Raw genomic sequence first — 26784 nt, 5'->3', positions numbered from 1 at the left:
AATTATACATATAATGCTTGGCATTCAATATTAGTTATTTGTTAATTTGGATTTTTATTTTGGGGTTCTTTTTTTTTTTAACACATTACAATTGCGTTGCTTTGCTGCTGTTGTTTTGTCTTTTTTGTTTTGTTTTAAAGCCACTGTCTTCCTATACAAGGACTTAGGGGTAACCATATAGTTTTGGGGAATGGTCAGAGGACTTACCTGTAAGCTGAGGTTTCATAGCAAACACACTAATTTTACTTAAAATGTTTATTTTAAGAAGCTTTGGGAAAAATTGCTGGAGTTTGGGGAGTGGCATTAAAGGTCTCTCAAATCCCCTCTCTACGCTGTTATTAGTGTAAAGAGTATATTTGTCACATAAAAAACAAACCCAACAAAGCAGCTTCCTCTGGTGTCCATAGGGTACGAGCACGTGACCAGACGACAGAGCGGCTAGTCACGAAACCTGGAGAAGGGAGAGAGAGATGGGAAGTCAGCCCTGAAGATGCCACATCAGCTCTTCCTCACGTGCCAGCCAGGGCTGTCAGGGCAAGAGATCGGGTCCTTCCTCCTGGGTCCCTTAGAGCCTCCGGCCGGGGCCGAAGACTGGAGCGAACATCAGGCGGCGGTTCGGGTTGTAACTCGCCCTCCAGGACCCCTAGCAGCAACATCTGCGACACAGCGTTCCAGCCGCCTCCACTCCAGAGACCAGAGGCCGGCTTCTGCGGCGAGGAGCGTGCCCGCTGTCGCAGAGACCTCTGGGCTTTGTAGTCCGCGACGGCGGGAGGTTTGACAGCAGCGGCGGGCTTGGCGGGCTCAGAACTCATTCCCCGCCGGTCTCCGCGGCCTGGGCTGTAGCCTCTTCCTGTCTCCGGGACGCAGGTCCCCGCGGCTCCAAGTTGAGAGTATTTGGGAAGTGAGTCTTCGCCTTCTGGCCCACTTCGCCCGGACTGAGGACTTGGCCTACTGAGGTTGAGCATACTTCCTCATCTTGCAGACTCACCCTTGGAAGGGAGGGAGGGAAAGGTGCCGAGGAGAAACTGTAGGAAGGACTGAGCTCGCGGCGGAGCCTCCTGTCACACGGGGAAGTGCTTTGAAGCGCGCTGGGACCGTCGCTTCGTGGTGGAGCGGTAAGAATAAAGGTGGGGGCCACGAAGACCGTTCTGGAGGGACAACGCGCGGCCCTCACTGGGACTGAGTGCCGGAAAGCCTGGGACTCTTGGGGGGACTGAGGGAATTTGAGAGGGTGTCTAGGTCGGTGTCTGCTGGAGCCTGGGGGGAGAGGCAGGGCTACGGTAGATGAACCCCCGGGGGCAAGGAGGAAGATTGGGGAGATTGCGAGGGTGAGGACGCATCTCTAACCTGAGTTGTGAAAAGGTGGAGAGGGGAGACGAGGGAGGAAACCTCTTTTTGCTTTGAGCTAAGTCTACGGGTGGGGTGAAGGCCCCAACTGTTAAGTTAACCCCTTTCCATGCTTTTCATCCAACTCAATTGTGGGAATGAATGATAAGAGAGTGGGGTGGCTTGACATCTTAGCTGTTATAGAATAGTAGAGGTGGAAGGGACCTTTGAGAGCAGCTAGTCAGACTTACTCTCCTCACTGCACAGATGAGTTGAAGAAAGCGGCTTGCTCACTACCAGACAACTTGTTAATGGCTGGCTTGACTAAAACCTAATTTTTATGACTCCTGGGGAGTTCCTTATGCATGACTAAGATCAGTAAATCAGCACACTCTAACCTTTCCCCTCCATTTTTTCTTCATAATGCCTTCAGGACATGACAAAAATCTGACATATGCAGGAAAACAAGCAACCACTGAAGGGAAAGTTTTGTGACTTTTCAATAGGACCCTTATCTTAACTTTAAGAAAACTGTCCTTGCCTAATGAACAACAGTAAACTTCATATTAAGGTAAAAGGTTGGTAGCAAACTAAAATGTCATCTGTAGTTTCTTTACCTCTAAAAAAATGAAGTTCACCTTTCCCTCCCCAATTTATGCCCACTATATAGGGTCGCTATGAGTCAGAATCGACTCAACGGCACTGGGTTTTTTATTCTCTGAGGGAAACCCTGGTGGAGTAGTGGTTAAGAGCTACGTCTGCTAACCAAAAGCTGGGAAGTTCGAATCCAGCAGGTGCTCCTTGGAAACTCTATGGGGCAGTTCTACTCTGTCCCATAGAGTGGCTATGAGTTGGAATTGACTCAACCGTAACAGGTTTGGTTTTTTTTTTTTTTTAATAACTCTGAGAGGAGCCCTGATGGTTCAGTGGTTAAGAGCTCCGCTGCTAACCGAAAGGTCGGCAGTTGGAATCTACCAGCTGCTGCTTGGAAACTCTATGGGGCAGTTCTAATCTGTCCTAGAGCGTCGCTGAGTCGATTTTGACTCCAGTGCAATGGGGATAAGCCCTGGTGGCACAGTGGTTAAGAGGTATGGCTGCTAACCAAAGGTCGGCAGTTCGAATCCACCATCCACTCCTTGGAAATCCTGAGGTTTTTTTTTTTTTTTTTTTTTCAGAATGAAATTCCTTTTATTTAAATATCAGCCTCAGTCTCAGCCAGCCTAGCTAAGACAAGTCAGTGAACCACAACTGGGGGGGGAGAGGGGGACAGGGAAGGACTATTCAGTGATAACCAGGAGTGACAAGTGTCCACAGTAGGAAGTAAAGGCAGATCCTTGTGGAGCTTGCCGAAGGCAGGAGCATCAGGAGGAAGAGAAAAAACAAGGAAAGGACTATCACCTATGAGACAGTTCTACCCTGTCCTATAGGATCTCTGTGAGTTGGAATCGCCTGGGTGGCAACAGGGTTGATTTTGGTTTATAGCTCTGATAACAGTTAGCCTTAGATTTCTTCTCACAATCTTTTACATACTGCATATCTCAGTTATACACATTTTTAAAAATTTTTTAATTATATGCTGTTAACTGTGGTTTTATAAGACTTTAAATATTTACAGAAAAGGGTAAACAGCATAGAAGGATAGGAATACCAGTATGAATTATAAATTAAAGTAATAATTTATAGTATTTTTTAGAAGACTATATGAGCGTAAAAGCAAAAACATAATTAAGAGATTAAACATTTCTACCAGGACTGCATTTTATAATACTCTTAAATTTCAATCCTCTTCTAGTGTTCATTCTCACCACCTAAATGTAACTTGGGAGTATTCAGTGTTCCCACTGTAAGAGGTTCTTTTGTGCCATAGCATTGTTTTGACTGGTCGTTTCTTTATTGGACCACATTGTCTTTCAGCCCTGTCAAATTTAACTTCTTTTTTTTTTAATTATTTTTATTCTACTTTAGGTGAAGGCTTACAGAACAAACTAGTTTCTTATTAAATTGTTAGTACACGTATTGTTTTATGACATTGGTTAACAACCCCACGACATCTCAACACTCTCCCTTCTCAACCTTAGATTCTATATTACCAGCTTGCCCGTCCCCTCCTGCCTTTTAGTCCTTGCCCCAGGACTGGTGTACCCCTTTAGTCTCATTTTGTTTTATGGGCCTGTCCGATCTTTCGCTGAGGGGGGAACCTCAGGAGTGACTTCATTACTGAGCTGAAAGCGTGTCTGGGGGCCATACTCTCAGAGTTTCTCCAGTCTCTGTCAGGCCAGCAAGCTGGTCTTTTTTTACTTAGAATTTTATTCTAAATTTTTCCGTAGCCCTGTCTGGGATCCTCTATTGCGATCCCTGTCAGAGCGGTCAGTGGTGGTAGCTGGGGACCATCTAGTTGTACTGGACTCAGTGGAGGCCGTGGTAGATGTGGTCCATTAGCCCTTTGGGCTAATCTTTCCCTTGTATCTCTAGTTTTCTTCATCCTTCCTTGCTCCCGGAGGGGTGAGACCAGTGGAGTATCGTAGGCAGCCACTCACAGGCTTTTAAGAGCTCAGGTGCTACTCACCAAAGTAGAATGCAGAATTTTCTTTATAAAGTATGTTATGACAATTGAGCTAGATGTTTCCCGAGACCAACATCCCCACAGCCTTTAGTCAGCAATTGGTCCCTCAGGGAGTTTGGATGTGTCTATGGAGCTTCCATGACCTTGTCTTGTACAAGTTGTGCTGGCTTCCCCAGTATTGTGTACTCTTACCCTTCACCAAAGTTACCACTTATCTCTTGTCTGTTTAGTGTTTTTCATCCCCACCCCTCCCCTCCCTCGTAACCATCAGAGATTGTTTCTTTTTGTGTGTAAACCTTTTCATGAGTTTTTACAGTAGTGTTCTCATACAATATTTGTCCTTTTGTGATTGACTTATTTCACTAAGCATAATGTCCTCGAGATTCATCCATGTTATGAGATGCTTCACAGATTCATCGTTATTCTTTATCATTGCATAATATTCCATTGTGTGTACGTACCACAGTTTATCCATTCATCTGTTGATGGGCATGTAGGTTTGTCCATCTTTTTGCTATTGTGAGCAATGCTGCAATAGACATGGGTGTGCATATGTGTATTTGTGTGATGGCTCTTATTTCTCTAGGATATATTCCTAGGAGTGGAATTGCTGGATCATATGATATTTCTGTTTCTAACTTTCTAAGGAAGCACCATATTGTTTTCCAAAATGGTTGTATCATTTTGCATTCCCACCAGAAGTGCATGAAGAATTCTGATCTCCCCATAGTTTCTCCAACATTTGTTATTTCCTCTTTTTTTCTTTTGATTCTGCCAGTAATGCCAGGGGTAAGATGGTATCTCATTGTGATTTTGGTTTACATTTCTCTAATGGTTAGTGATCGTGCACATTTCCTCATTTGTCTGTTGGCCAATTGAATGTCTTCTTTGGTAAAGCATCTGTTCATTTCCTTTGCTCGTTTTTTAATTGTATTATTTGTCTTTTTGTTGTAGAGGTGTTGAATTTTCTTGTAGATTTTGGAGATTAGACCCTTGTCTGATTTGTAGTAGCCAAAAATTCTTTCCCAATCTGTAAACCACCCCCCCAAAAAAACAAAGCCACTGCCATCGAGTCGATTCCGACTCATAGCGACCCAATCTGTAGGTTCTCTTTTTACTCTTTTTGGTGAAGTCTCTTGATGAGCATAAGTGTTTAATTTTTAGATGATCCCGGCGTTATCTAGCTTATCTTCTGGAGAGTGTGTGTTGTTCGTTGTGGTTTTTATCCTGTTAATGCCGTATATGAGGGCCTTTAGTGTTGATCCTGTTTTTTCCTCTATGAACTTCATAGTTTGGGGCTTTATGTCAAATTTAACATCTTTCGAAGCATTTATCAATCGGGTTGGAAGTATGTTCTCTCATATCCGAATTAGAGTATCATAGCTCCTATTGGCTGTCAGGTAGGTGATTTATAAGGAAAGAGTTTACATGAGTTTGTTTCTCGACTTTATAGCAGTTACAGACTTGTATAGAAAAAACATATATGCATACCATAACTGCTTTCGTTAGGCTGCTGTTTTTATTGTATGGTTCCATTTGCTTTTGTCTTGGTATACTACAGAGGTGGTAACTGTGGCCAAATCCTGCTCGCTGTTGGATTTATTTACTTTTTATAAATAAAATTTTATTGGAATACAGCCATGCTCACTCATTTATATATTGTCTTTCACGCTACAAAGGCAAAGTTGAATAGTGGCCTGCAAAGCCTAAAATATTTCCTATGTGGCCCTTTATAGATAGAACCTGTCGACCTCTGGCCTACTAAACTGAATATACGTGTAGTATCTGAAACACTACAAAATATGCAGAAGTAGTAGGTAATTTGGGAGCCCTGGTGGCATAGCGGTTAATCGTTCGGCTGCTAACAAAAAGGTCGGAAATTCAAATCCACCAGCTGCTCCTCGGAAACCATATGAGGCAGCTCCTATAGGGTCACTGATGAGTCAGAACCGACTGGATGGCACCTAACAACAACAGTAGTTAATTCTGATTTTAAGCCTCTGAGAAAGCACATATAAATGCCTGTACAGAGGGTCCATAGGCACATTTGTTTGGGCACAAGGTTGTGTGACCTACTGCCAACCGATGTTAGGATCTTGGCATAGATACTATAGATTTGCTTTTGCAAAGAATTGGGAGGCAAGTTGAAAGGCAGTTTCCTAGCCCAGTGTGAATAGGGCTGATATTCTTTGACGTGTACTGACAATCACAATCAATACCTATTTAAAGCAATAAGGTCATACTAGCTTTCTTTGGTTGATCTTTATGTCCTTCTTAAGTACATAAGTGCTTCAGCACAGACACCAAGGTTCTAAATAAAATTTGAAAGTTCCAAGCAAGTCAGTTAAGCAGTTTTTCTATTGAGACTTCATATAAATTCAATGTTAAAATAAAATGATTGTTGTTGTCGTTATTTAGTTGCTGTCATATCAGCTCTGACTCATGGTGACCTTGTGTATAGCAAAATGAAATGTTGCCTTGTCCTGTGCCATCTTCACAATGGTTGGCATGTGTGAGTCTGTTGTTGTGGCTTTTGCATCAGTTCATCTCAGTAAGGGTTTCTCTCATTTCCGCTGACCCTCTACTTTATCAAACGTAATGTCCTTTGGTCTTTACTGATTTGTCTTTCCTGATTATGTGACCAAGGTAAGCTAGCTGAAGTCTCACCATTCTTGCTTCTAAGGAGTATTTTGGTTGTATTTCTTCTAAGACTGATTTGTTTGTCCTTCTGGCAGTCCACAGTGTATTCCATATTCTTCACCAAATACCACAATTCGAAAGATTGGTGATTCATTATGAAATGACTTGTCTTTGGTGTTAATAGTCTTGTATCTGGGAACTTTGCTTTAAAGCTCAGAGGGTTGGGTGTTAAAAAGTAAAATTTTGTTTATGTTTACTTGCTTATTTAGCACCCATCAAATTACATCATTTAGTATTATATCTACGGCAAATTAATGCTATAGCATTTTAGTTAATCATTGATTACACTATTCTTTGTTATAATCTATGTCGTATTAAAAAACCCGTTGCTGTAGAGTCGATTCCAATTCATAGTGACCCTACAGGAGAGGGTAGAACTGTGGCATTGCGTTTCCAAGGAGCAGCTGGTGTATTCAAACTGCCAGCCTTTTTGTTTGCAGCTGTAGTGCTTAACCACTATGCCATCAGGGTTTCCATGTAATATTAGGAACTCTAATTCATCTCTCAAGCTAATTCTTCAAACTTTAGCGTATTTTATAGTTCTACTCGTCAAGACATTGAAAAAGGCATAAAATTTCCTTTAATGCAGCATTCTTGGGGAATTTGAAGTTCAGGCTATCAGACTTTTTGTAGCAACTGAAAATTACTAATTTCCTTACGGTTCTTCATATTTACAGTGCTGTTGTTGTTAGGCCATTGAGTCAATTCTGACTCATACCTACTCCAGATGACAGACTAGAACTATAATCTTTAAAGAAACAGATCGCCAGGTCTTTCTAACGTGGAGCCACTGAGTGGGTTTGAACCACCAACATTTTGGTTAGCTGTCAAGTGCTTAACCGTTGCTCCACCAGGGCTTCTTATTTACAGTATACGCAAATATTATTAAATCTTTCACTGAAAGGCACCAGGGATTATGCACTGCTCATTTAAGTATGACTCCTCTACAATATGTTTCTTTCCCTAGCTTTTAACTTCTATGTTATATCCAGCTGAATTTAAAATGAACTGAGTGTTTTATACCAAATGTTTTGTTTTATATTTTATACTGAATGTTTTCATTCATTGCATACACAGAACCATTTTTTTCAAGTGTATTAGTCAAACTCACAGTCTTCAGTTAAGAAAACTTAATAGGACTAGCAGTCATCATTTTATAAATTAGTAGGTCAAAGTAATCTTGAAAAATCCCACCTTTATTTTTATGACTTAAGACCAAACAAGCCAACTGAATTGTTAATCTGTTTTATTATGTAAAGGAAAGGACTGAAAGATCAAGCTTCTGTTTTTTTGCATTTCAACTCTGGTTTTATTTTTTTGGTCTGTTTTTTATTGTTGTTAAACATATACACAGCAAAAGGCACACCAGTTCAACAGTTTCTACATGTACAGTTCAGTTGTGCAACCCATTCTCACCCACCTTTGCCAAATTGTTTCTCCCCCATTAATATAAACTCACAGACCCCCAAGCTTCCTATCGAACCTTTCAAGTTGTTGTTGTCATATTGATTCCATATAGATAGTTCTTTAAAGAGCAAAATGCATTCCGGGAGGTGGGGCCAAGATGGCTGACTAGGTAGATGCTACCGCGGATCCCTCTTGCAACAAAGACTCAGAAAAACAAGTGAATCGATCACATACATGACAATCTACGAACCCTGACCATCAAACACAGATCTAAAGAGTTGACCTGAGTGACAGGGGAGCAAAAAGCTGCACCCTGAAGCAGCGACTGCTTCTGGAACCTGCGTCTGGCTCCACAGTCTTGAGCCCTCTCGATTCCCTGGAGCCGAGTGGTGGGGCTGATTGCAGCTTGCTGAGGCAGGGCAGGTACGGGACACAGACCTAACCCCTAACACCCTGGGGTAACCTCAGTAGAGACTCAGCCAGCACAAGCAGGCTGCACACTGACGCGGCTAACAAGAGAACAAGCAACCATGGGGAAGCAGCGACTGTTTTCAGAGCCTGGAGCCAGCGTCCCAGTCAGAAAACCTTGGCCCCAGGCTTTGGACCGGGCTCAGGGGAGCTGAGCACGGCTTCCTGAGACGGCGCAAGCACAGGACGCAGCCCTAGCCCTCTGAAGTAACCTCAGAGGAAGCCCAGCCAGCACATGCAGGCAGCGCAATGACGCAGCTGACAGGAGGAGAAGTCACCAGGAGGCAGCGACTGGTTTTGGAACCTGGAGTGCAGTGTCCCAGCCAGGGAACCTTGGTGCTGGGCTTTGGACTGGGAACGGAGAAGCTGCCCACGGCTTCTGAGACAGCACAAGCCCGGGAAGCGGGCGTGACCCTCAGGGGGCAATCTCGACCCAGCCAGCACACACAGGCTACATGCCTCTCGCCCCACGGGAATCTCAGCTAAAACAGTCATCACCAAGCAAGATATGTAACTTTGTCTATATTGCTGGGTGCTACTCTCTCCTATCTATCTAGTGAAGTGCTCTGGGGGGGAGGGGCTCTTCCCTTTTCCTAACCTGTTCTCCTGGCCTGAGAGAAGCAGCTACTAAAAACCCAGGGAAGAAAAATCCTTCCCTGACTTCCCTAAACTGGAATGAAAATACAGAACCAGCTCCAGCCAAGCATATGTGATCCACAGTCTTTGGCTTTCATCCCTACAGGGAACAAGGTGGCTATTACAAAGCAAAGGCAATTCTGATAGAGATCTGACTGTAATTGTTTTAGCGGATCACTGGAAAGACAAGTTTTCCACGTCTGATATCTCTACCTATGAAACAGAGCCCTCACTGATCCACAGTGGGGAACTGAGAGCTGAAGCTCCACCCAAACCACCTAGCCACCTGCCAAAGGGGTCTGAGGATACTGACGCCTACCAGTCTTTAGAGGTACATGCATTGTGTGCCTAAGATACAGCTGCAGACCCCACCCAACAAAGTGCTTTAGGAATAGAGACACACCTACCTCACTGGCACGTGGGGGGAGGCTGTCAGCATCCTGCCCCCCCCCAGAGTGTGACCCCCTGCTACTACTATAATCTGGTGCACACGACTATCACCACTACTCCTCAAGTTAATAGGTGACAGTCTACACCACACACTTGGTGACCCAAAGCAGAACACCTAAGCTGATTCTATTCAAGAATAGTGAATAGACTCTTAAGCTTATATATCTGGTAACAGCCCAAACCAGCTGGTGATAGGACATAAGTGATTCAAAGATTACAACAATCAAGACAGCACAATTTAGTAGCCCGGCTGGGTATATTGAAAGAAAACAAAACAAGACTCAGTGAGCAAATATAAAATAAATCATTACAATATCTTATAGATGGCTCGGAGACAGCAGTCAATATCAAACCACATAAAGCAGCAGACCATGATTGCTTCTACAACTCCCCAAATTAAAGAATCAAAATCTTCCCCAAATGAAGATACAATCCTGGAATTGCCAGATGCAGAATATAAAAAACTAATATACAGAATGCTTCAAGACATCAGGGATGACCTCAGAAATGAAATAAGGCAATCTACAGAAAAAGCCAAGGAACACACTGATAAAGCAGTTGAAGAAATCAAAAAGATTATTCAAGAACATAGTGGAAAAATTAATAAGCTGCAAGAATCCATAGAGAGACAACATTCAGAAATCCAAAAGATTAACAGTAAAATTACAGAATTAGACAACTCAATAGGAAGTCAGAGGAGCAGAATTGAGCAATTGGAATGCAGAGTGGGGGAGCTGGAGGATAAGGCAATTGACACCAATATAGTTGAAAAATCAGATAAAAGAATTTTGAAAAATGAAGAATCATGTGGGACTCTATCAGGAAAAATAACTTGCATGTGATTGGAGTTCCAGAACAGGGTGGGATAAAAGAAAATAGAGAATAGTTGAAGGTCTGTTGGCAGAAAACTTCCCTGGCATCATGAAAGACGAAGGGATATCTATCCAAAATACTCATAGAACCCCATATAAGATTGATCCAAAAAGAAAATCACCAAGGCATATTATCATCAAACTTGCCAAAACCAAAGATAAAGAGAAAAATTTTAAAGCAGCCAGGGATAAAAGAAAAGTCTCCTACAAAGCAGAATCAATAAGAATAAGTTCAGACTACTCAGCAGAAACCATGCAGGCAAGAAGGCAATGGGATGACATATATAAAGCACTGAAGGAGAAAAACTGCCAGCCAAGGATCATATATCCAGCAAAACTCTCTCTCAAATATGAAGGTGAAATTAAAACACTTACAGATAAACACAAGCTTAGAGAATTTGCAAAAACCAAACCAAAGCTACAACAATTACTAAAGGAAATTGGTCAGAAAAATCAATAATATCAGATACTAACACAACACAAGGTCACAGAACAACATCCCGATATCAGCTCAAATAGGGAAATCACAAAAACAAATTAAGATTAATTTTAAAAAGAAAAAAATGCTCAAAACAGGGAATCATTGAAGTCATTATCTAAAAGATCACAATAATCAAAAAGAGGGAATAAATACAGGAGGCATAGATCTTCCGTATGGAGTGGAAAACAAGGCAATATAGGACGATACAGGTTAGGTTTTTACTTAGAAAAATAGGGGTAAATATTAAGGTAACCACAAAGAGGTCTAACAATGCCATAACTCAAAATAAAAACCAAGAAAAACATAACGACTCAGCAAACATAAAGTCCAACTACTATGAAAATGAGGAATACACAATTTACAGAGAAAAACTTCTCAGCACAAAAAAATAAGTGGAAAATGAAATTGTCAACAACACACGCAAAAATGCACCAAAATGACAGCACTAAACTGATCTATAATTACGCTGAATGTAAATTGACTAAATGCACCAATAAAGAGACAGAGAGTCTCAGACTGGATAAAGAAACATGGTCCATCTATATGCTGCCTACAGGAGACACACCTTAGACTTAGAGACACAAACAAACTAAAACTCAAAGGATGGAAAAAGATATATCAAGCAAACAACAATCAAAAAAGAGCAGGAGTGGCAATATTAATTTCTGAAAAAATAGACTGTAAAGTTAAATCCACCAAAAAGAATAAAGAAGGACACTACATAATGATTAAAGGGACAATTGACCAGGAAGATATAACATATTAAATATTTATGCACCCAATGACAGGGCTGCAAGATACATAAAACAAACTTTAACAGAATTAAAAAGTGAGATAGACACCTCCACAATTATAGTAGGAGACTTCAACACACCACTTTCAGAGAAGGCTAGGACTTGCAGTAAGAAGCTCAATAGAGACACGGAAGATCTAGTTGCTACAATCAACCAACTTGACCTCATAGACTTATACAGAACACTCCGCCCAACAGCTGCAAAGTATACTTTTTTTTCTAGTGCACATGGAACATTCTCTAGAATAGATCACATATTAGGTCATAAAACAAACCTTTGCAGAATCTAAAACATCGAAATATTACAAAGCATCTTCTCAGACCACAAGGCCATAAAAGTAGAAATCAATAAGAGAAAAATCAGGGAAAAGAAATCAAATACTTGGAAACTGAACAATACCCTGCTCAAAAAAGATTGGATTATAGAAGACATTAAGGAGGGAATAAAGAAATTCATAGAATGCAACAAGAATGACAACTTTTCCTATCAAAACCTCTGGGACACAGCAAAAGCAGTGCTCAGAGGTCAATTTGTATCGATAAATCCACACATACATAAAGAAGAAAGAGCCCAAATCAGAGAACTGTTCCTACAACTTGAACAAATAGAAAGCGAGCAACAACAGAATCCATCAGGCACCAGAAGAAAACAAATAATAAAAATTAGAGCCAAACTAAATGAGTTAGAGAACAGAAGGACAATTGAAAGAATTAACAAAGCCAAAAGCTGGTTCTTTGAAAAAATTAACAAAATTGGTAAACTGTTGGCCAGACTGACTAAAGAAATACAGGGAAGGAAACAACCCGAATAAGAAATGAGATGGGCCATATCACAACAGACCCAACTGAAATTAAAAGAATCATATCAGATTACTACGAAAAATTGTACTCTAACAAATTTGCAAACCTAGAAGATATGGATGAATTCCTAGAAAAATACTACCTACCTAAACTAACACAATCAGAAGTAGAACAACTAAATAGACCCATAACAAAAAAAGAGATTGAAAGGTAATCAAAAAACTCCCAACAAAAAAAAGCCCTGGCCCAGACACCTTCACTGCCGAGTTCTACCAAACTTTCAGAGAAAAGTTAACACCACTACTACTAAAGGTATTTCAAAGCATAGAAAAGGATGGAATACTACCTAACTCATTCTATGGAACCACCATCTCCCTGATAACAAAACCAGGTAAAGACACCACAAAAAAAGAAAATTATAGACCTATATCCTTTATGAACATAGATGCAAAAATCCTCAACAAAATTCTAGCCAATAGAATTCAACAACATATGAAAAAAATAATCCACCATGACCAAGTGGGATTTATACCAGGTATGCAAGATTGGTTCAATATTAGAAAAACCATTAATGTAATCCACCGTATAAATAAAACAAAAGACAAAAACCGCATGATCTTATCAATTGGTGCAGAAAAAGCACTTGACAAAGTCTAACACCCATTCATGATAAAAAGTCTCAGCAAAATAGGAATTGAAGGAAAATTCCTCAACATAATAAAGGGCATCTATACAAAGCCAACAGCCAACATCATTCTAAATGAAGAGAGCCTGAAAGCATTTCCCTTGAGAACGGGAACCAGACAAGGATGCCCTTTATCACTGCTCTTATTCAGCATTGTGCTAGAAGTCCTAGCCAGAGCAATTAGGCTAGACAAAGAAATAAAGGGCATCCAGATTGGCAAGGGAGAAGTAAAATTACCTCTGTTTGCAGTTGACATGATCTTATACACAGAAAACCCTAAGGAATCCTCCAGGAAACAACTGAAACTAATAGAAGAGTTCAGCAGAGTTTCAGGTTACAAGATAAAACATACAAAAATCACTTGAATTCCTCTACATCAACAAAAAGAACATTGAAGAGGAAATCACCAAATCAATACCATTCACAGTAGCCCCCAAGAAGATAAAATACTTAGGAATAAATCTTACCAAAGATGTAAAAGACCTATACAAAGAAAACTACAGAGTACTAGTGCAGGAAACTAAAAGGGACCTACATAAGTGGAAAAACGTACCTTGTTCATGGGTAGGAAGACTTAACATAGTAAAAATGTCTGTTCTACCAAAAGCCATCTGTATATACAATGCACTTTCGATCCAAATTCCAACGACATTTTTTAATGAGATGGAGAAACAAATCACAAACTTCATATGTAAGGGAAAGAAGCCCTGGATAAGTAAAGCATTACTGAAAAAGAAGAAAGTGGGAGGACTCACTCTACCTGATTTTAGAACGTACTATAAGCCACAGTAGTCAAAACAGCCTGGTACTGGTACAACAACAGGCATATAGACCAATGGAACAAAATTGAGAATATAGATAGAAATCCATCCACATATGAGCAGCTGATATTTGACAAAGGTCCAGTGTCAGTTAATTGGAGAAAAGATAGTCTTTTTAACTAATGGCGCTGGCATAACTGGATATCCATTTGCAAAAAAATGAAACAGGACCCATACCTCACACCATGCACAAAAACTAACTCCAAGTGGATCAAAGACCTAACCATAAAGACTAAAACGATAAAGATCATAGAAGAAAAAATAGGGACATTAGGAGCCCTAATACAAGGCATAAACAGAATACAAAACATTATTAAAAATTACGAAGAGAAACCAGATAACTGGGAGCTCCTAAAAAATCAAACACCTATGCTCATCTAAAGACTTCACCAAAAGAGTAAAAAGACCACCTACAGATTGGGAAAAAATTTTCAGCTATGACATCTCCGACTGGTGCCTGATCTCCAAAATCTATATGATTCTGTTAAAACTCAACCACAAAAAAAACAAACAACCCAATTAAAAATTGGGCAAAGGATATGAACACACACTTCACTAAAGAAGATATTCGGGTAGCTAACAGATACATGAGAAAATGCTCTCGATCATTAGCCATTAGAGAAATGCAAATTAAAACTAGGATGAGATTCCATCTCACTCCAACAAGGCTGGCATTAATCCAAAAAACACAAAATAATAAATGTTGGAGAGGCTGCGGAGAGATTGGAACTCGTATACATTGCTGGTGGGAATGTAAAATGGTACAACCACTTTGGAAATCTATCTGGCGTTTCCTTAAAAAGTTAGAAATAGAACTACCATAGAACCCAGAAATCCCACTCCTCGGAATATACCCTAGAGAAATAAGAGCCTTTACACGAACACATCTATGCACACCCATGTTTATTGCAGCACTGTTTACAATAGCAAAAAGCTGGAAGCAACCAAGGTGTCCATCAACGGATGAATGGTTAAATAAATTATGGTATCTTCACACAATGGAATACTACGCATCGATAGAGAACAGTGATGAATCTGTGAAACTTTTCATAACATGGAGGAACCTGGAAGGCATTATGCTGAGTGAAATTAGTCAGATGCAAAAGGACAAATATTGTATAAGACCACTATTATAAGATCTTCGAAATAGTTTAAACTGAGAAGAACACATTCTTTTGTGGTTACGAGAGCGAGGAGGGAGGGAGGGTGGAAGAGGGTTATTTACTGATTAGTTAGTAGATAAGAACTACTTTAGGTGAAGGAAAGGACAACACTCAATCAGGGAAGGTCAGCACAACTGGACTGAACCAAAAGCAAAGAAGTTTCCGGGATAAACTGAATGCTTCAAAGGTCAGCAGAGCAAGGGTGGGGGTTTGAGGACTATGGCTACAGGGGACATCTAAGTCAATTGGCAAAATAAATTCTATTAAGAAAACGTTCTGCATTCCACTTTGAAGTGTGGCGTCTGGGGTCTTAAATGCTAACAAGCGGCCATCTAAGATGCATCAATTGGTCCCAATCCACCTGGATCAAAGGAGAATGAAGAACACCAAGGTCACAAGATAATTATGAGCCCAAGAGACAGAAAGTGCCACATGAACTAGAGACTTACATCATCCTGAGACCAGAAGAACTAGATGGTGCGCGGCCACAACCAATGACTGCCCTGACAGGGAGCACAACAGAGAACCCCTGAGGGAGCAGGAGAACGGTGGGATGCAGACCCCAAATTCTCATAAAAAGACCATACTTAATGGTCTGACTGAGACTAGAAGAATCCCGGTAGTCATGGTTCCCAAACCCTCTGTTGGCCCAGGACAGGAACCATTCCCGAAGAGAACTCATCAGACATGGATTGGACTGGACAACGTGTTGGAGAGAGATGCTGATGAGGAGTGAGCTACTTGTATCAGGTGGACACTTGAGACTGTGTTGACATCCTCTGTCTGGAGGGGAGATAGGAGAGTAGAGAGGGTTAGAAACTGGCAAAACGGTCAGGAACAGAAAGACTGGAAGGAGGGAGTGGGCTGACGCATTAGGGGGAGAGTAAATGGGAGTATGTAGTAAGGTGTATATAAGTTTATATGTGAGAGACTGACTTGATTTGTAAACTTTCACTTAAAGCACAATAAAAATTATTTAAAAAAAAAAAAGAGCATAATGCTCAAGGTAGACGTTCTTTACTATTGTTTGGTTTAAAGAAGACTTCTTTAACCCATGAGACCAGGAGAACTGAATGGTGCTCAGCTTACCATTACCAAACATTTTGATCTAAGATTCTATAGAAGAATCCAGATCAAAGGGAGTGGGAGGGATGCAGCAGAATTTCAGATTTTCATGGAATTTAAATTCTCAGGAGCCATTCAGCTCGATGAACCCCTGGAACTATTGCCCTGAGGTAATCTTTAAACTTTAAATCAACTCTGTTTTGGTGAAATTACTTTATCTCAGTTGCCTCATCTTAAAAATGAAGATTTAGTAACAATTACCATTGAATAATCTATACTTTATATTCAAGAATATTTCTGATGCTCTACATTTGGCTAGGTACGACACTTTATATGTTTCAAACAGTCAAATTTTTTACTATGAAAAGGTAAATCTTACACTGTTCTATTACTAAGGTAATTTGGGAACTAGACCCAGTCATTGATGTGGATTTAAGCTGCAAGTGAAACAAAGAACTGAAACTCAGAATTGGTTATTAGCATCCTACTAGTTGCCGTCAAGACAGCTCTGACTCATGGGACCCGGTGTGTTAAAGAACAGAACTCACTTCATAGGGTTTTCAAGGCTGTTAACTTTTGGAAGGAGATCTCCAGACCTTTCCTAGGTTTTATTATTGAAGTGATTTAGGAAAACTTCCTTGACTTTTCTGAACTTCATAAATGATAAGATTTTTAAAAGTTTATTGAGGGTAGGAACTAGGACTTTTAATTTTTTTTTTCAGTACCTGAGCATATTATAGGGGCTCATTCAGAACTTGTTGAATGAATCTATCATTGAGAGGTTACCTTTACTCAGTATTTTAGTTGTCTCATCTTAAAATAATCATTTTTACTGTTGTATTCTTCATGAGGTATCGAAATAAAGCCCTTCTTGTTTGGGAATGATAGTATTTTGGTTTAACTTTTTTGAAAAGTTATTGTTATAATGAGGTACTACTTTAACATTTTCTATAACATTACTTATTTGTCTCCAGTAGGACTAAGTTAATGAGAACTTTGGCTTAAATCTTGGGCAGGAATGCAGAAGAGGAATGTGGAAAGGAAAGAAACAAGAAAAAGAAAATGCACATATTTTGGGAATAGTCCATGGTACCAACATCTGTGTCACATAATAGTGGCATGTTGACAACATTTGCCTAGCTGTTTATTATTGAAGAAGAATTTTTTACTTAAAAGAAAAAAAAAGAAAAGAAAAACCCCAGCAGGCTACATAAGTAAAAAAGCAAGTATTTATGTTTGGTTTGGTTTTGAAAGAATGATAATTTTAACATTTGTTTTCTCATTACAAAATGCTAAATATAATATATAATCATCTCATTTAATCCTTGACCAACCCACTGAGCTGGGTTTTTATTTCAGTTTTGCAAATGAGGAAGTAGTCTCTTGGAGGTTAAGTGGTTAGTCCTAAATTACACAAATAGTGAGTAGCAGATAGAGGGTTTCTGACTTAAAATTTTTATTTTCTTTCTACTCTGCTATAATGTTACATTTTGAGGATTAAGAGTAGTAGACATAAGATTTCATTCAATAAATACAGCAACAATAAAACTGTACTTGTTAAGTAGTCTGGGCAGTAAAAAGAAACAGGAGGTGAAAGATAAAGGAATGAAAGAAATGGCAAAGCACAGGAAAGCCAGCACCACATAGTGGTAAAAAGTGCAGGTGCTGGCCTTAGACTGCCTGGGTTTGAATTCTGAGTCTGTCACACTTAGTTACTTGACTTCTCTGTGCCTTGTATCCTTATCTATAAAATGAGAATAACAATAGTAACTTACTTAGTTACCTAGTGTTGCAGTCACAAAAACTACTACTTTCTGGAAGTTTTGGAGGTTTAGAAGTTCAGATCTGTTGCTGTTTTTGGTTTGGTTTTGGTCACTTGTCTGGAACTTTATCTGTGCAATCTGTTTCTTTTGTGATATGCAACTACTAATGTATATGCTCCTTTTTTTTAATTCTTTTTTTTTTTTTTTTTTACCCTAGCTTTTCAGGTATCTCCCTTGTATGTGTTCGTGGTCAGCTGATGATGGGTCAGAGGGTTTACATCCTGAGTCAGTAAGGCTTCCACTCTGCCAATTGATCTATGTGTGGGTTGGGGAATACATTCAAAGTTCAGGTACTTCTCAATTCTCCTCCAGCTTTTAATTTAATCTGGTCTTTCCTAGGTCTTCCTTGCATGTTTATGCAGCCTCTCCGTTATCCAAGGATGTGTAAACAGCTTGGACCTGCTGGTATTTTCCTTTGGCATGTGCATACTCTCCCAGTCAGCCAGGGATGTGTAGTGAGCTTATCCAGACACTCTGTGGCTGTCTCACTTCCAGGATCTTCCTGTCAAATATCTGGCTAGTCTGCAAGTCTGCCAGTTGCCCAGTGTGGGACTGCAGTGCTGTGGATTTTCTTAGATTCCACAAACTTCCAATATTGTTACCCTAAGTTCAGAGGTTTTTCATAAACACTTCTCAGTTTGTTTGCCTTTGACCAATTTCTAGAGCTCTGAGATGATGGTTTTTAATGATTTTCTCCAGGTTTATAGTAGGTTTTTTGGAAAGAAGATTTGCTGGCCTCTTCAATTTACCATCACTAGACGTCCCCTCCAATTGGTTTTTTAATGCTTCTTTTTTAACCAGTACTCTTGCTAACTTTCCGACTAATTCTAATACTAAATCTGTATTCTTTGATATTTTCTACATACATACTCATTACTATCAAGTCTTTACAACTTTCTTTTTCCTATGTTAACTCATTAACTAGAAAAATGAGGATGGCAAGCGTTTTTGGTTCTTTCTGATTTATTTTTTTACATCAGATTAAGGGAATATCCTTATGTTTCAAGTTTGCTAAGAATTTTTATCATGACTCAATGTTGACTTTTATCAAATGGTACTTCTGTGTCTACTGAGATGATCATATGATTTTTCTTGTTTATCTGTTAATGTATATATTAACTGATTTTCTAGGGAATAACCATTTCCTGTGGTAAATCCAATTTGGTCATGATGCACTGCTCTTTTTATATATTGATTGATTGGGGTTGCTAATATTTTGTTTCAGTTGTTTGCATCTATGTTCTTGACTGAAATTGGGCCATAATTTTCCTTTCTTGTCCTGCCCTTGTCATATTTTAGTTTCAAGTTTTGTTAGTCTCATAAAATGGTTATAGGAATATTCAGGTTTTTTATTTCTGTGTAATTGAGTTTATATTTGAACTTGTCCATTGCATCCACAATTTCTATAGTAATGTGTCCTTTTTTATGTCAAATATTGGTTATTATGCTTTTTCTCTTTTGTTCTTATGAGTCTTGCTAGAGGTTTATCAATTCTATTACTCTTTGAAAGAACTTTTGGCTTCTCAACTCAGTCTATTGTGTATTTGTTTTTTCTTTCATTAACTCCTGCTCTTCGTTGTTTGTTCCATTATCTTAGTTTTCTAACTTCTTAAAATATATCCTTAGCTATGCAATGTTTAGCCTTCTTTTCTGGAATAAGTATTTAAGACTAGAAACTTCTCTCTGCTTTAACTGTATTGCATAGGTTTTGAAGTACACTATTTTCACTATCATTCAGTTCAAAATATTTTCTAATTTGCATTCTGATTTCTTTGGTTTACAAATGGTTCTTAATTTCTAAGTGTTTAGAGTTTTCTGATGTAAAAATGGCACAGGAGTGATGTCTAACCTTCTCTAACTTCACAAAGGGAAAGAAGAATCAAGATAACAGTCCAAGGCTGATTCCTTCGAGGTGGAGGTCAGACTTGCCTCCTCTCTCTGCCATCTTTACCAATTCTGATACCAACCGTCCCTCCCATGGCACTCTCTGCTTCTCTGCTGAGTTCGATAATTGATTGCAGTGGTCACACAGAACTCATAGACAGTACTTACAATTATGGGGTTTATTAGGGAAGTAACAGTTATAACTCAGGCTCAGAAACACTCAGGATACAGTTCTTCCATCAAGACAGCCTCTTCCGAAAAGAGAAGGCAAAAGGGCACAGGGGTTGGTGAAATGGACATGGGAAATCCGGGATGGAAAGGAGGAGTATGCTGTCACATTATAGGGAGGGCATCTAGGGTCACATAATAATATGTGTATAAATTTTTGTATGAGAAACTAACTTAAACTGTAAACTTCCACTTAAAGCACAATTAAAAAAAGAAAAAGAAAAAAGACAGCCTCTTCCCAGCCATGCTCACAGTCACACCTCTCCCTGACTCTCGGCCTCTGCCCAAAGACACTCAGCTTTCTCTCTCTGTGGGCTGGGAAGCCCATCACACCATCTCCTGCTGCTGTGTCTCTGCTGCCAGTTCTCCCTGCCTGTGGTATTACAGCTCTCTCTTTGTTTTCTGGCTTCAGGAGCTTCTCAGCGCAGGAATCCTAGGTCCAAAGGACATGCTGGCCCCTGGCTGTTCTTCCTTGGTAGAGTGGGATCTTCTCTTTCCAGCCTCTGGGGGTGACTCATTTCAAGCCCAGCAGGATGGCAAACCTGACCAGTCCCCTTGGTGGGCCACATTACCCTATTTGCACAGTCTCACCCAATCACTTGAGTGGGAGCTACGAGACCATGGCGAGAAAGGCCACATGAAAGTGATCCATCACATTGCATCTGATTAGCCTTTTTTTTTTAATTGATTTTTAGTTTAATTGCATAATGGTCAGTGAACATGCTATGTATGACTTCAGTGCTTTCAAATGTGTTGAGACTTATTTAACGGCCAAATATATGGTCAATATTTGTGAATTTTCCAAATGAACTTAAAAATGTTCACTTTTCTTTCTGCGTGCAAGTTTTATATATGTAGTATGTTGTATTTGTTAATTGTATTATTTAAGTCTTGTATATCCTTACTGTTTTTTTCGTATTGCTTTTTCCTATCCATTTCAGAGAGATATTTGTTGAAATCATCCACTAGGATTATAGTTTATCCATTTCTCTTTTTAATTCTCTCGTTTTTGCTTTACATATTATTAGGCTGTGTTGTAATGCAAACAAATACAAAATTAATATCTTCTTGGAGAATAGAACTTTTGAAGTGACCCTTATTATCTTTAGTAATGTTTTTTGCCATAAAGCCTACTTTTTCTTTATAACATGACCAGCTTTCTTTTTGTTATTATTTTCATGTAGTATCTATTTTCCAACATTTTGCATTATTCTTTCTATATCATGTATGTGTGTATAACCTTTTAAGCAATATATAGCTAGATTTTCTTTTTTATCTAGCCTGACATTTTTTGCTTTTAATTGGTGCATTTAATCCACCTGTATTTTATGGAATAACTCATCAGTTCAACCCATTCAATAAATATTTGCTAGCTGCATATTACATTCCAGTTGCTATTATAAGCGCTTGGGTTGCAGTGAACAAAATAGCCAAAAATTTCACTCTTATAGTGTTTACATTTTCTTGACAGGGCACAGATGAGTAACAATATGTGTAATAAATGAGTGGATTTTTATTACTTTATTATATTAGAAGATGATATTGCTATGGAATGATTCAGGGAGGTAAGGGGAATTATGGGTGCTGGAGGTGGGCAGATTATGACTTTCAAAGAAGGTGGTCAGAGTAGGCTTCATTGAAAATGTGATCTTTGAAAAGTATTTGTAAGAGGTGAGGGTATTAGGCATGTGCATACCTGGAAGAGCTTTCCAGGTGCAGGAACTAAAGGTCAAAGCTTTAAGTTAGAAACGTGCCTAGCATACTTGAGGAAACACAAGGAGACCAAGTGTGGCCGGAGTAGAGTAAGCATGGAGGACGGTTGCAGGATATGAGGTCAAAGAGGTAAAGGAGGGTCAGATTATGTAGTACTTTAATGGGCATTGTAGGGACTTTAGTTTTTACTCTGAGTGAGACAGGAGGCCATTGAAGGATTCTGAGCGGAGGCATAATATTAATTTGACTTACCTTTTAAAAGCAGTTCTCTATCTGCTGTGTAGAAGATGGATGGTAGGGAGAAAAGCACAAAGGAGGATCTCCATTAAAGAGGTGTTGTATTAATCTAGTGAGCAATGTTGTTGGCTAGGTTCTGGAAGTATTTGTAAAAAGAACCAACAGAATTTCCTAATGGATTGAATGCAAGTTGTGAGGGAGAAAAAGTGATAGATGATTCCAAGGATTTTTGACCTGAGTAACTAGAAGAATGAAGATGCCGTCAACTCAGATCAGGAAAACAATGGGTGAGCTAGTTTTTTTGAGAAGAAAATATAAAGTTTGCTTTGTTCATGTTAGGTTTAAGGTGTCTGTTACATCCAAGTAGAAATGTTGAGTTGCATGTTGGATATGCAAGTTTGAAATTCAGCAAAAACAGTTTAAACTGGAGGGTATTACTGTGGAAATTGCCATTGTCTAGACCAATATAGATGTCAGAAGAGACTCTGAAACTTGCTCTTGAAGTAGAGTAGCTAAAGCGGATGGAAGAAATGAGGAAGTAAAAGAGCTGAACAGGAGATTTCAAAGGTTGGCTTGAGAACACAAAGTGAACTATTATAATGAAATGTGCAAAGACCTAGAGTTAGAAAATCAAAAGGGAAGAGTACACTCAGCATTTCTCAAGCTGAAAGAACTGAAGTAAAAGTTCAAGCCTCAAGTTGCAACATCGAATGATTCTATGGGAACCCTGGTGGCCTATTGGTTAAGTGCTACATCTGCTAACCAAAAGGATCTCCAGTTCGAATCCACCAGGCACTCCTAGGAAACCCTATGGCTAGTTCTTCCCTGTCCTGTAAGGTTGCTATGAGTCAGAATTGACTTGACAGCAATGGGTTTGGTTTGGTTTTTTCATGGGCAAAATATTGAACAACACAGGAGGCACCAAAAGAAGATGGAAGGAATACACAGAGTCACTGTACCAAAAAGAATTGGTGGACATTCAACCATTTCAGGAGTTAGCATATGATTAAGAACCAATGGAATTGAAGGATGACACCCAACCTGCATTGAAGACTTTGGCAAAAAACAAGGCTCCAGGAACTGATGAAATACCAGTTGAGATGTTTCAACAGCTAGATGCAACACTGGAAGCACTCACTTGTCTATGCCAAGAAATTTGGAAGACAGCTACCTGGCCAAACAACTGGAAGAGATCCATATTTGTGCTTATTCCAAAGAAAGGTGAACCAACAGAATGGGGAAGTTATCAAACAATAATATCACACATAAGTAAAATTTTGCTGAAGCAAATTCAAAAGTGGTTGAGTACTTCATCAAAAAGGAACTTCCAGAAATTCAAGCCAGATTCAGAAGAGGATGTGGAACAAGAGAGATAATTAATTGCTGGTGTCAGATGGATCCTGGCTGAAAGCAGAGAACATCAAGAAAATGTTTGCCTGTGTTTTATTGGCTATGCAAAGGCATTCGATTGTGTGGATCATAACAAATTATGAATAACGTTGGGAAGAATGGGAATTCCAGAACACTTAATTGTACTCATGTAGGACCTGTACATAGACCAAGAGGCAGTCATTCGAACAGAACAAGGGGATACTGCATGGTTTAAAATCAAGAAAAGTGTGCATCTGGGTCGTATCCTTTCACAGTACATATTCAGTCTGTATGTTGAGCAAATAATCAAAGAAGCTGGACTGTGTGAAAAAGAACTTGGCATCAGGATTGGAGAAAGACTTATTAACAACCTGCGTTATGCAGATGATACAGTCTTCCTTGATGAAAGTGAAGAGGACTTGAAGCACTTACTGAGAAGATCAAAGACTACAACCTTCACTATGGATTGTACCTCAACGTAAAGAAAAATCCTCACAACTGGACCAATAAGCAATATTATGATAAACGAAGAAGAAATTGAAGTTGTCAAGGGTTTCATTTTACTTGGCTCCATAGTCAATGCCCGTGGAAGCAGCAGTCAGGAAATCATATAACATATTGCATTGGCAAAATCTGCTGCAAAAGACCTCTTTAAAGTATTAAAAAGCAAAGATGTCACCTTGAGAACTAAGGTGCACCTGACCCAAGCCATGGTATTTTCAATCGCGTCATAAATGTATGTGAAATCTGGACAATGAATAAGGAAGACTGAAGAAGAATTGATGCCTTTGAATTATGGTGTTGGCAAAGAATATTGAATAAATGAACAAATCTGTCTTAGAAGAAGTACAGCCAGAATGCTCCTTCAAAGCAAGTATGGTGAGACTTCATCTCACATGCTTTGGACATGTTATCAGAAAGGACCAGTCCCTGGAGAAGGGCATCATGCTCAGTAAATTAGAGAGTGAAAAAGTGGAAGACCCTCAAGGAGATGGACTGACAAAGTGGCTGCAACAATGGGCTCAAGCTCAAGATTGTGAAGATGGCACAGGACCAGGCAGTGTTTTGTTCTGTTGTACATAGGGTCACTATGAGTTGGAACCAACCTCACCTAATGACAACAACAAAATCGATAGAACTTCCCTTGGTGATAGAAATACTCTGTATCTGCACTGTCTAATATGGTAACCATTAGCCACATATAACTATTGAGTACTTAAAATGCAGCTACTGTGACTGAGGAATTAATATTTAATTTTAATTTATTTAAATTTAAATAACTACATGTAGCTAGTGGCTATCGTATGGGACAATGCAAGTGACTGGATAAGATTAAAATTACCAAGAGGTGGAGGGTAGATAGAGAAGAGGACCACGAATGAACCTTGGGATTCTGTCATTTTTAAAGGTCAGGAGAAGATGAGCAAACAGCGAAGGAAATAGAGAAGGAGGAGGGAACAGTGAAATAGAAAACCTTCCAACCTAGTGAATCTAGTGTATCAAGCGGGAAAGTGATCATTTGTGGCAAGTGTTTCTGAATGGTCCAGTAAGTTAAGGACTAGCTTTACCTATGTGGAGATCTTTGATGATCTAAGAAGAACAGTTTATGTGGAGTGACAGGGAAGATAGCCTGATATACTTTTTATTTGTCCCAAATATTTTTTTCTTTTTCTGTTCTTTCTTGTCTTCTGTAGATCATTTTTTAATCATTTTATTTTCCACCTCTACTAAATTTTAAGCTATACACTGTTTTCTCTTATTTTGATAGTTACCTTAAGAATTACAGCATGCATCACATCAAAATATAATGTTGATCGGTATTTTTACATTCCTCCTGGTGACAACATAAGGAGGACCTTAGAACACTTTAAATTACAAGACCTTCACGAACACTTTAAATTACAAGACCTTCACATAAGTTTTTTTTTAGGGGGGTTGTGGCCTGGAACTTTAATCTTTTTTCCCCCAGCCTTATAAAATATTTATTTATTGATACATTAGACTTCTTGAGTCTGCAAATTGATATATTTTATGAATTCTGGGAAATTCTCAGCTATCATTTTTTCAAATATCACCTCTGCCATATTGTTTTTCTCTTTTTCTGGTTCTCAAATTACATGCATGTTAGACCTTCTCATTCTAGCCCCCATGCCTCTTAACCTCTCTTCCATGTTTTCTTTTTTATCTCTTTTGCTACATTCTGAATAATTTCTTCTGACTTACCTTCCAGTTCATTAATTTGCTCTTTGATTTTTAAACCCATCCACTGAGTTTTAAATTTGGCTATTGAATTTTTTTCTAAAAATCATTCTGGTTCATTTTCAAACGTGCTGTCACTTAGAGTAGAACTGCCCATAGGGCTTCCAAAGAGTGGCTGGTGGATTTGAACTGCTGGCCTTTTGGTTAACAGCCAAACTCTTAACCACCATGCCACCAGGGCTCCTCTTTAAACATAGGAAGCATAATTGTTTCGTAATATTATTCTGATGCCTGAAGTCCTTGTGGATCTTTCTGCCATTGTTTCTTCTGGTTCTCATGTGTGCTACTTTATTTCCTTGCATGCTAGGCTTCCTGTTCTGTTCATTATCTTTGAAAGATTGTTAGCAGGACTTTTTTGAGGCCTGGGATGAAGTACATAGCCTCACAGGAAGGGTTTACATTTGCTTCTTCCAGCTACCTAGAAGCACTACCAAGCAGGTTAACCTTAAATTAAATCCAGTTTTAAATTTTCTTTGACCACCTTGCAAATTCTATGAGGTACAGTTTTTGGTAACAAATTATCAGCTTATAGTTGCAAATTTTTAGAACACTTCCCCCCACCGCAGACACAAACATACACTGACTGTGGTCAGTGCCAAGACAACTTGCTTCCTATTTCCCTCATGCAGGTGTGAGACTTCTTGTTAACCCTTGCTCTGGTGGTATAGTTCTTTGTAGTCCCAGAACTATATGGGGATGGGGAAGTGGTAGGGGAGGTGATATCTTATACTCTTTACTTACATTGCATGAACCCTAGGCTTTGTCTTCTGTTTCCCTAATACTTCACAAGACCATGAAAATCTCAGCCCAGTTTCTCTTGCTACAGCAAATACTTGAGGGCAGTAGCAGCTTCCATTGAGCAACTTACCTCTCTAAAATCTAGGTTCCTCAATTTCACCTAGAATTGACTCGATTTTCTTTATTACCTTTGGTGCTTTCATTTTATCCAGAAATTTTAGTTGTTTTCTATAGGAAAATGGGTCCAAATGGCCTCATTAATTTTATTACTGGAAATGAATTGCTGCGCTTACTTTTTTG

General features: G+C 39.3%; 1 protein-coding gene across 6 annotated transcripts in view; it reads left to right on the top strand.

Moving 5' to 3' along the window:
• Window positions 1–1000: 1000 nt before the first annotated feature.
• SLC38A9 (solute carrier family 38 member 9) overlaps window positions 1001–26784 on the top strand; it is a 96370-nt gene continuing 70586 nt past the window's right edge. For 3 of the 6 annotated variants that reach the window (XR_002785125.2, XM_064272047.1, XM_003408039.4), the window contains exon 1: window positions 1001–1115. The gene's annotated coding sequence lies outside the window, so the exon portion shown is untranslated. Of the gene's footprint in view, window positions 1128–17247; window positions 17454–18211; window positions 18345–26784 lie in introns of all 6 variants that reach the window. The other 3 variants (XM_064272034.1, XM_023545461.2, XM_010588143.3) reach the window with 3 other exon arrangements.

Source organism: Loxodonta africana, chromosome 2, assembly GCF_030014295.1.
Source record: "Loxodonta africana isolate mLoxAfr1 chromosome 2, mLoxAfr1.hap2, whole genome shotgun sequence".
Classification (NCBI taxonomy): domain Eukaryota; kingdom Metazoa; phylum Chordata; class Mammalia; order Proboscidea; family Elephantidae; genus Loxodonta; species Loxodonta africana.
Note: the sequence above shows the minus strand (reverse complement) of the source record. Positions and strands in the feature narration are given on the sequence as shown.